A 9,170-nucleotide genomic window follows, 5' to 3' on the forward strand; every position below is an offset into this window, starting at 1 on the left:
ACCTGATTTCTTTTGCGCTTTTGCCATGCTTGTTTGAACCTGCTAATGAGTAAATTAGCCGTAGCTCAGTGTTCATCTTTTGTCAAGAATCTTGAGTGGTTCCCTGCCATGTATTTTGTTGCTATGTTAGAGTGTAGTAGCTTGTTGTTCTTGATGCATTTAGATGGCCTCGTGCTGTTAATCGCAGATCGGTGCCATATTTGTTTTGCTTGTCATTTCCAAACCGTGCATCCGATTCCGGTGATCTTTATATCGATTTCGACCGAAATCAACTCCTCTTTCCAGTGGCACTCTTGGTTTTCCAATTTGAGGCCAGGTTCAATCTTTCCTTTCCGAAGCATGCATATGCATTGCATATCACATCCCGCATATCATGCCATGTTTTGCATCATGTTGCTTGTGCTTTGCACGTGGTTGATTGTGTCTCCCTTTGCTTGCTGTTCTTGCTTGGGTAGAGCTGGGAGACGAGTACGTGATCGAGGAGCCCGTTGAGTACGCTTACGAGGTTCAAGCTTTCGTCTTCTCGAAGAAATTTGCAGGCAAGATGACCATACCATCGAAATCACTTCTATCTTTGCTTGCTAGATGCTCGCTCTTTTGCCATGCCTATGCTATGATACCTACCACTTGCTTATCATGCCTCCCATATTGCCATGTCAAACCTCTAACCCACCTTGTCCTAGCAAACCGTTGTTTGGCTATGTTACTACTTTGCTCAGCCCCTCTTATAGCGTTGTTAGTTGCAAGTGAAGATTGGAGTTTGTTCCTTGTCGGAACATGGATATTTTGTTGGGATATCACAATATCTCTTATTTAATTAATGCACCTATATACTTGGTAAAGGGTGGAAGGCTCGGCCTTATGCCTGGTGTTTTGTTCCACTCTTGCCGCCCTAGTTTCCGTCATACCGGTGTTATGTTCCTTGATTTTGCGTTCCTTACACGGTTGGGTTATAATGGGAACCCCTTGACAGTTCGCCTTGAATAAAACTCCTCCAGCAAGGCCCAACATTGGTTTTTGCCACCTAGCCTTTTTTCCCTTGGGTCGGCCAACCAAGGGTCATCTTTATTTTAACCCCCCCGGGCCAGTGCTCCTCTGAGTGTTGGTCCAACTTGTCAGCCGCCGGTGGCCACCAAGGGCAACTCTGGGCTGGCCTACCAGAAGTTTGGACAATCTGGTGTGCCTTGAGAACGAGATATGTGCATCTCCTATCGGGATTTGTTGGCACATTCGGGTGGCTTTGCTGGTCTTTTTTGACCATTGTTGAAATGTCTTGTAACCGGGATTCCGAGCCTGATCGGGTCTTCCTGGGAGAAGGAATATCCCTCGTTGACCGTGAGAGCTTGTGATGGGCTAAGTTGAGACACCCCTGCAGGGTTTTGAACTTTCGAAAGCCATGCTCGCGGTTATGGGCAGATGGGAATTTGTTAATGTCCGGTTGTAGAAAACTTGAGACTTATCTTAATTAAAATACATCAACCGCGTGTGGAGCCGTGATGGTCTCTTTTCGGCGGAGTCCGGGAAGTAAACACGGTGTTGGAGTTATGCTTGAACGTAAGTAGTCTCAGGATCACTTCTTGATCATAGATTTCTCGAACGTGCTTTGCCTTCTCTTCTCACTCTCATTTGCGTATGATAGCCACCATATATGCTAGTGCTTGCTGCAGCTCCACCTCATACCCATTTACCTACCTATAAGCTTAAATAGTCTTGATCGCGAGGGTGTGAGATTGCTGAGTCCCCGTGACTCACAAATACTTCCAAAACCAGTTTGCAGGTGCCGATGATACTGTGCAGGTGACGCAACCGAGCTCAAGGAGGAGCTCGATGAAGATCGTGTTCGTTGTGTTGTTTCGTTTCAGTTGATCAGTAGTGGAGCCCAGTGGGGGCGATCGAGGATCTGTAGCATTAGGGGTAGTCTTCTTTTATTTGGTTCTGTAGTCGGACCTTGATTGTATCTGGATGATGTAATGCTTTATTCATGTATTGTGTGAAGTGGCGATTGTAAGCCAACCCTGTATCTCTTTATTATTCAGTACATGGGATGTGTAAATATTACCCCTCTTGCGACATTGCCTTCAATGCGGTTATGCCTTTAAGCCGTGCTCCGACACGTGGGAGATATAGCCGCATCGAGGGTGTTACACACCCACCCTATTATTTGCTATCTTGAGAGAAGCCTCTAGTGAAACCTATGGCCCCGGTGTCTATTTTCCATCATATAAGTTTTTGATCTACTATTTTGCAATCTTTTACTTTCCGATCTATAAACCAAAACCCCCAAAAATATTTACTTTATCTTTTGTTTAGTTTTATCTATCTCTATCAGATCTCACTTTTGCAAGTGACCGTGAAGGGATTGACAACCCCTTTATCGCGTTGGGTGCAAGTGTTTTATTGTCTATGCAGGTATTGGTGATTTGTGCGTTGTCTTCTACTGGATTGATACCTTGGTTCTCTAACTGAGGGAAATAATTTTTTGAACATTAAAACAACAGGAGAGGCTCCTACTATTGCTTTAATAAATGAAAGGGCAATTACAATTTACTTTTTGTACGAGCCAAAGGGCTAACCAGTAAAAGGAAGAGAAGGCTGCATTTTATACAGAGGTGTTTTATACTGAGGGAAATACTTATCTCTACTTTGCTCATCACCCTTTCCTCTTGAAGGAAAAAACCAACGCAAGCTCAAGAAATAGCACAACGTAACAATGGATGAAGAGGGACTAATGTAGAGAAATATCGGCGTTGTGCAAAAACAATTCATTGTGCTTTTCTTCTTGATTGTTGTCTATTCTTGTACTACCCTATTCTCCTCCAAAAACACTTGTCTTGGACGAGCAATTGTGTAGAAGAAAAGGCAGAGAACCTTTGCTTTTCTCAGTGATTGAAATATATCAACGACATTAACAACAAGAGCATAGATATATCTGGAGCTTTTGCTCAAAAAGTTGGTTCTTGTTGTATATTTGATCTACATTGATGTTTCTTGTTGCTAGACCCCTTGAAGTTGTTTATTATGTGATTATTCAGATTGTTTTGTTGCTAGACCTCTTGAATCTGTTTGCTACGTGCTAAATCACACTGTTGACGGTTATGTTGCTAGCTGTTTGTTCTTCTACCCGCTTGTTCTTTTCGAAGAACTCTCACTTGGACGTATTCAATTTGCCTAGTATCAAATATTCTCATCTGGGATCTAACAACAAATAAAAAGGTGACACTAGCTTTACTTATCAAAAAAGTTTTGTGTTAAGTTGCACGGAGATAGGAACTTAATATTGTGAGACTGTACTAGTAAGTTAATATGATTGAAACTTAAGTAATTCATCAGTTTGATCTATTTATTCATTGTAGTTCGTACCCACTAATATTAAAAATACCCTGATGTACAATCACTACTAGGAAAGTGATTATATATATGTGGTGACTGTGTTAGAGCATCTACAGCCGGACTTGACAAATCCGACCCCTCAAACGTCCGCGGACGCGCCCGGTCGTGTTCGTGAACAGTGATCGGGCACGCCTCAAAAAATGCATTCCATATCAGGATACCACAAATTAAAAACCTCAAATCCATATTATTACATGCAACGTGAAACCTAATCTAAATGGAGCTCGCCTGGTGCCGCTCCCCGCTCGCCCTGGCCATGTCCAGTAACACTATGTAACACCCCCAGTATATTTTGTATAGATCGTTACTAGGGGGTGTAGAATAAGTTATTCTACATTCACGCTTAGTTTAGCGTTACTCTATACATATATATATATATATACATACATAGATATATTGACAGTTTAAATTGAGTGGACCATGCCTATACCACAATTATGGGACCCAGAAAGCTCAACACTCTACAAGGGAATGCCAGCTCAACGAACAACTTATCAGGAAGAAGGGGAACAACCCTGGCAGAGGTGATGTCGTAGTCAACGATGCAACACTTCCAGCCCCTGTGGTTCACTAAGACTAGCAGCCGCGCAACACAGGGCAGCGAGCCTTCCCAAAGGACGTATGAAGAGTCAATATGACCACAGAAGAATAAAGGCCGCAAAGGCACATATGCTGATATCACCACACACACGCCAGGTGACACAGTCGATTCCTGGAGTGGCCGGAACAAACAATCTCCTTTCGAAGAGAAGACCATCTCATCGGCAACCCGGCAGACTACGTCTCAAAGCAAAAAGTCATGCGGGGACATGCGAGGGGAGGTCGAACCGACAAATCGCCCTTTTTTTAGAATCACCGGGGGAGGAGTCCCTTCACCTGAATATATTGTTCAAAGTGGCCATAATGCCAGGAGAGTGATCCAGTTTATAAGAAAAACCGGATCGAAAACCTTAACAAATTGACCCCGTTTATGAGGAAACCGAGCCGAAAACCAGACAAGTAACAAGTGCTACAAGAAAAGGAGAGGAACATGACGCCCAACATAAGGCAAGACCTAGCTAGCAACTAACAGGACCAGGTAGATGAGGGGTACATCGAGGGATCACAATACCAGGACTCTACAAACAGCCTAACGCACCGCACCGGCGTGCGTATCAAACCCCACGGCACAACACAGGAGCATCCACAATCAACAAGTGCCAACGCTTAACACGAACCTTGACTGAGAGCTCTGCCATGGAAGTTCAAGAGGATTAGCAAGTCGGGGAGGCGTCATTGCGTCGTCATTGAGCAAAGATGAGCCAAGACTAGACCAAGAGCCCGAGGCTCGCCTCAACAGAACAGGGTCTTGAGCATGCATAATAGCAGGCCGGAGACCACACGTAGGACAGCCGAAGAGAAACACCTGAAGAAGAAACACCACCCTCAGTCCTGAGCAGGCCACACCACCACCACGCGAACCACCCTCAACCAGACGCAGCAACTGAAGCCGTCGTTTGGGTCTCCAAGATGACGCCTCCAAGGAGGTAGTGTTGTCGAGGACACAACATCTCCATTCGATCCGGCAAGCCCGATCTTAGGTTTTCATCCGGAGACCACAAAGCAAAGTATTGTAGGTGCTAGAGCTCCACAACGGCACCTACTGCAAGGAAAACGACGTCCATAGACATTGTTGCCGCTGGCATCGACTTAGTCGATGTAGGGTTCTCACCTGGAGTTTGAGCACATCCCTACAATAAGACGACAGCCGACCACTACCACCATCGAACCCTTCAAAAGACGAAGAAGCACGACAAGCCGCCGGAGCCAACCGCACCTTGCGGAGACCACCGACAACCAAATGTCAGCACTAGGCGCCAGATCCATCAACGGCCGCCCGAGCGCAGGCCACCATGCCCTTCCGAGCACCATGCCGGCAAGGAGCAGAGGAGCACTGCCCGAGGCCAGGAACCACCATGGTCCAGGTTGCAGCCATACATCAGGTGTGCCAACACGCCCCACGCGCGCCACTGCACACCCGTCAGGGACCAAAACCGAAGCGCCGCCACGTTAACAGAAAGCAGTGAGATCAAGACCGGCTGCAGCGGAATCGCCACCACCCCCACCACCTCCACAAGCGCCACCATCCATCTCTGCCCCAAGCCGGACGACCATGGGCCGATTGAAGCATCACATTAGCACATCCGCAGGTCAGCCCCGCCATAGTGCTAAAACACCACACCACCGCCACCACTAGCCGGAATGACCGCAGTCCCCCAACCACCACCCTCGCCGGCCGGAGACCCGCACGGTCCAGATCTTGTTGCCTGAGCAGCCGCCACATGGAGCCAGGAGCACTCACGATCACCATGCGAGGGGAGGCAATGCGGGAGCAGCCGGGAGGTGCTGCGCCCATGCACGGGCGTCGGCCAATGAGCCGCGCCGTCACCCGCACGCGCTGGCCCAGATCGGGCCTGCACCATCGCCGTGCAGATGCAGCCCACCCGCGCAGCCCCAGCTCCACCTCGCGCCAAGGCTGATGCCCCGAGCCGCCCCTCCGCGCTCGAGGGGAAGCCGCCGCCACCGCCCGCCTCCGAGCGGCCAGATCTAGCACGGCCCGTCGCCCTCCTCTGGCAACGAGACGGCCGTGAGGATCAGCAGATGCGCCCCGCCACCACCTGATACGTCTCTGTCGTATCTACTTTTCCAAACACTTTTGCCCTTATTTTGGACTCTAACTTGCATGATTTGAATGGAACTAACCCGGACTGACGCTGTTTTCAGCAGAATTACCATAGTGTTATTTATGTGCAGAAACAAAAGTTCTCGGAATGACCTGAAACTTCACGGAGCAAATTTTTGGAAAATATAAAAAATACCTGCAAAAGATGAAGGTCAGGGGGCCCACCACCTGTCCACGAGGGTGGGGCCTAGGGCACGCCCCCTACCTCGTGGGCCCCCTGGAGCTCCTCCGACTACAACTCCAACTCTATATATTGTGTTTTCGGGAGAAAAAACAGAGAGAAAAATTCATCGCGTTTTACGATACGGAGCCGCTGCCAAGCCCTAAAACCTCTCGGGAGGGCTGATCTGGAGTCCGTTCGGGGCTCCGGAGAGGGGAATCCGTCGCCATCGTCATCATCAACCATCCTCCATCACCATTTTCATGATGCTCACCGCCGTGCGTGAGTAATTCCATCGTAGGCTTGCTGGATGGTGATGGGTTGGATGGGATCTATCATGTAATCGAGTTAGTTTTGTTAGGGTTTGATCCCTAGTATCCACTATGTTCTGAGATTGATGTTGCTATGACTTTGCTATGCTTAATGCTTGTCACTAGGGACCCGAGTGCCATGATTTCAGATCTGAACCTATTGTGTTTTCATCAATATATGAGTGTTCTTGATCCTATCTTGCAAGTCTATAGTCACCTATTATGTGTTATGATCCGTTAACCCCGAAGTGACAATAATCGGGATACTTACCGGTGATGACCGTAGTTTGAGGAGTTCATGTATTCACTATGTGTTAATGCTTTGTTCCGGTTCTCTATTAAAAGGAGGCCTTAATATCCCTTAGTTTCCGTAAGGACCCCGCTGCCACGGGAGGGTAGGACATAAGATGTCATGCAAGTTCTTTTCCATAAGCACGTATGACTATATTCAGAATACATGCCTACATTATATCAATGAACTGGAGCTAGTTCTGTGTCACCCTAGGTTATGACTGTTACATGATGAATCGCATCCGGCATAATTCTCCATCGCTGATCCATTGCCTACGAGCTTTCCATATATTGTTCTCTGCTTATTTACTTTCCCGTTGCTATTGCTATCATCACTACAAAATACCAAAAACATTACTTTCACTACTGTTACCTTTTGTTACCGTTACCACTACTATCATATTACTTTGCTCCAGATACTAAGTTTCCAGGTGTGGTTGAATTGACAACTCAGCTGCTAATACTTGAGAATATTCTTTGGCTACCCTTGTGTCGAATCAATAAATTTCGGTTGAATACTCTACCCTCGAAAACTGTTGTGATCCCCTATACTTGTGGGTTATCAAGACTATTTTTTGGCGCCGTTGCCAGGGAGCATAGCTCTATACTTTGAGTCACTTGGGATTTATATCTGCTTATCATTATGAAGAACTTGAGAGATCCAAAAACCAAGATTTATCCCTCAACTACGAGGGGAGCTAAGGAACTGCCATCTAGCTCTGCACTTGATTCACCTTCTGTTTTGAGTAAGCTTGCGACACCTAAACCTGCTACTGCTATTCGTTCTGATATGTCACATGTTATTGATGATGCTACTTCTACTATGCATGATACTTATGATGAAACTACTTCTATGCTTGATACTACTGTGCCACTTGGTGAATTTCTTGATGAACAACTTGCTAGGGCTAGAGAGATTGAAAATATTGAATCTGATAATACTGATGAAAGTGATGATGAAGAATCACTTGTTATTCCTGAGGGTTATGTTTTTGATCAAGAAGCTTCTTTAGCTATTTTAGCTTGCAAAGATACATACAAACTTAAGAGGTTATCAGCTGAATGGAACAAGCAATCTCTAAATGCTAGAATGAAACCTGACCCTGCTTTTGCTACTTCACCTATCTGTGTTACTAATAAGGATTATGAATTCTCTATTGAACCTAATATAATTACTTTAGTTGAATCTGATCCTTTTCATGGCTATGAATCTGAAACTATTGTGGCACATCTTATTAAATTAAATGATATAGCCACCCTGTTCAGTACTGATGAGAGAACTCGTTACTTTTATATCCTTAAAATATTTCCTTTCTCATTAAAGGGTGATGCTAAGATATGATTTAATTCTCTTGATCCTGGTTGTGTGCGTAGTCCCCAGGATATGATTTATTATTTCTCTGCTAAATATTTCCCTGCTCATAAGAAACAAGCTGCTTTAAGGGATATATATAATTTTGTGCAAATTGAAGAAGAGAGTCTCCCACAAGCTTGGAGGAGGCTTCTCCAATTACTTAATGCTTTGCCTGATCATCCTCTTAAGAAAAATGAAATACTTGATATCTTTTATAATGGACTAACCGATGCCTCGAGAGATTACCTGGATAGTTGTGCTGGTTCTGTTTTCAGGGAAATAACACCGGATGAAGCTGAAATTCTATTGAATAATATGTTGACAAATGAAAATAATTGGACACCTCCGGAGCCAACTCCTGAGCCTATTCCTAAACCAACTCCGAAGAAGAGGGGTATTCTATTTCTCAGTCCTGAAGATATGCAAGAGGCAAAGAAATCTATGAAAGAAAAAGTGTAACACCCTGATAATCATGCTACAGTAATCCCACACTAATGGTGCCATGTCACCATGGATACTGTTGTTAACCTCGCGATGATTCAAAACCGATTCAAACTCAAATTTGAAATTAAGTCAAACGATAAAAGTTTTCAAATGTTAAAATAGAAATGTTCGGTTTGTGCATAATATTACATAGTTAATTATGGTGAAGAAAACACATGTTTAGAAAATGCATAAATATTTTAAATTGAATTAAAACAGAAAAGGAAAAATGAATAAAAGAAAAGGAATAAAACAAAAAAACAAAAGACCAAAAAAGAAAAAGGAAAAGAAGAGAAACCCCCCTGGGCCGTGGCCCAACTGGGCCAACCCACGAGGCCCAGCCGGCCACCCACCCACCCCCACTCCCCCCAGAAGCCCGAACCGCCACCGACACCCCAACTCCTCCCCCCGCAAAATATCTTCCTCCCCCTCTCTCCCGATTGGATCGGGAGGAGACCG

This window comes from Triticum dicoccoides, chromosome 7A (genome assembly GCF_002162155.2).
Source record: "Triticum dicoccoides isolate Atlit2015 ecotype Zavitan chromosome 7A, WEW_v2.0, whole genome shotgun sequence".
In the NCBI taxonomy this organism is placed as follows: Eukaryota; Viridiplantae; Streptophyta; class Magnoliopsida; order Poales; family Poaceae; genus Triticum; species Triticum dicoccoides.